Source organism: Microcebus murinus, chromosome 8 (assembly GCF_040939455.1).
Source record: "Microcebus murinus isolate Inina chromosome 8, M.murinus_Inina_mat1.0, whole genome shotgun sequence".
Taxonomy (NCBI): domain Eukaryota; kingdom Metazoa; phylum Chordata; class Mammalia; order Primates; family Cheirogaleidae; genus Microcebus; species Microcebus murinus.
In genome coordinates, this window is record NC_134111.1 from 65,873,732 (window position 1) to 65,876,306 (window position 2,575).

A 2,575-nucleotide genomic window follows, 5' to 3' on the forward strand; every position below is an offset into this window, starting at 1 on the left:
CCTAGCTAAATAATTCCCTGTAAGTAAAATTTTTAATTTTTACAGTCAATTAATTCTTTGTTGTTCTGGGAAAGGACTCTTGTAAACTCATTCTTACCTAAGATAAGAAGCAGGAAGTAAGATTACATTAATGTCAAGGCTCAAACTGTGATGTCTCTGGACTCTAGTTGTGCTTAGGGACTCATATCTGGAGGGACTCACCCTTGTGATTTGGATAGTGTCCATTGTGGTCTCCTGCATGGTTGGGAGCAGGTTGACTCATGTTTTCTGCTATGGCCTCCTGGTCAGGCAATCCAGAGATGTGACACAGTGATATACAGGAGGGTCCAGGAGTCTGAATTAAAACAAGGACACCAGGATATTTGATGAAAGGCATCCAAGGGTGAAACAATGTAGAAAAAATCATGCATTGAGTGATCCAGCAGGAATTGGTTTTTCTGTTCCAGATTGCTGTGATTATTGGAATAGAATCAAGTAGTACATCAATACTCAGTGGGAACTTTCATTGAATGTTACTTATAATTGCCAGGGAACACTGTGATTCAAGGTAAGTGCGCCCTTTGGGTTCAAGTTTTGCAAACTGCATTGATTTATGAGGCCCTTGCTGCAGTAATAGACCATTTTGAAGGTGAACTCTTCCTGCCTCCTTATCTGCTGCCCAGCATTAATAGAGTCAGAGTGTTTTACGTTAGCCCAGGGTCCAGCACATTGTACAAAGAAGGCATTCAATAAATACATGTTGAACAGAATCCTTGTGTTAGCATAATACCAGGTACATCAAAGATTGGGATTTCATTGGAAGTCATATTTACTTGGCTTGTATTCATGACCAAGTAGTCATTGCAAGCATTGGGTGCCCGTCTGCTACAGCTTTACTCCAGATAACTCAGGAGTAGGAGTTTTGGTAAGTTTGAGCCCTGAATGTGCTTAGAAAAGGCTAGCTGCATTTTCAGAATATAGCTCTGAGTCTCCACCATTCACTTATGACAGCTTATCAAAAATCACACTCTATTGATATTCTTAAAATAAAGCTATGCTAGGGCTTGGGCAAGGTTCAGGTGAAGAGAAAAATAATTGGGATTCAATGTATTGGAAAATTATTTGGGGATCAGACAGGTTCTGTTATTCATGGCCCAATGTTAGGGAATGGTATTAGTAAGATCTAATATTTAGATCTTATTAAGTGTAAATATACTGACTTACACAGGTCACACAATAGTTCCCTCCTCCGCCTAATCAATAACTACAAATTGCTTCACTTTTCATTGCTCTGCAAAATCTATAGGTGATAGATGACAATGCCTTTTCTTCCAGGGTCACAATAACACAGAATTATTCACTTTTATTTTCTTTCCCAAGTCAGGAATCTGTGACAGTTACACCTTGACTCAGGCATCCCAGGAACACATTTGGAAAAATGTTACACTTGAAAAATTAGGAATGAGTAAAAGAAATAGTTCGATTAAAAAAAAAAAAAAGGAATGGTTTAATTTATTTAAAAAAAAGAGTCTGGAAACTTTCACAATATTCTCCTATTTACTATAAATTTTAAACCACATGCATTTACTATCTACTTTAAAATAAATTATTGTTAAAGAAGAAATGTGATTACAGAGATAATATTTCTAGAGTGTTTGCTTTTAAGAGAAAGTACTCAGAGACATGCAACCATAGTAATAGAAACTCTAGAGTGAGAATTAAGTGTTATGCCATATTCTTCCTATGCCATCTAGTGGGAGACTCAAATGGTCTTATCTGAGTTTTGTGTAGATTATTTGCCATCAATTTTTTCAACTTTTCATTTGTACCAACTACATTAAGCTGAATAAATAGTAAACGTCAAATTATAGGTCAAAAACAACACTATAGCAGAGAAAACAAAGTACAAACCATGTTTATATTACAAATAACTTTATGGCAGGATGCACTCAAGTTTCCAGCTCATATCACTAATGACATTAATGAGACATTCTATAGATAAAATCTGGGCCATTGTCAATATTGGTAAATCATTATATCATGTTATGATGACACATCTTTAGCTATGCAGCCAAGAACATCCTAAGGACAGAATTCCTGGATTTAAATAGAAGATAACGCTGTTCACATGATGTCTCCTTCTTTCCTTGTCTCTGCATAATGAAATTTTACTCATCCTTCAAGAGTCCTATGATATCATATCCTCTGTGAAACTTTGTTTTGCAGGGGGAGGGGATCTTCCGGCGAGGACTGGAAAACCTGCTAGAAAAATTCTAAAAGAGCTGTAACACTGCCTCTGTGAAACTTGCTTTTTGTTACAATCTGACTGCCTACAACCCACACAAAAACAAACACAGACACATACGCCCTGGCAGGACTAATTGGTCCCTCCCTGTTTCCAGAGTACTTTGTTCTCACACTTCTGTTACCACATTTACTGATATTATGATTTTCATTGATAGAGCTGCCTGAGGACAAAGGTTGAGTGTTCTTCATCATATCCAAGTGTTTCTCATCTTATCCAAGACACCACCTTGAATGAATGAATGAACAAAAGTCTTTATAGAGTCATCTCTGCTGCTTATTTCTCTTTCTC

At 36.9% G+C, this 2,575-nt stretch overlaps 1 non-coding gene across 1 annotated transcript; it reads right to left on the bottom strand.

The window, feature by feature from the left end:
* Positions 1-2,210: 2,210 nt before the first annotated feature.
* On the bottom strand, positions 2,211-2,272 carry LOC142872408 (U7 small nuclear RNA). The gene has a single exon (XR_012920670.1). It is a non-coding gene; the product is annotated as a U7 small nuclear RNA (small nuclear RNA).
* Positions 2,273-2,575: the final 303 nt, after the last annotated feature.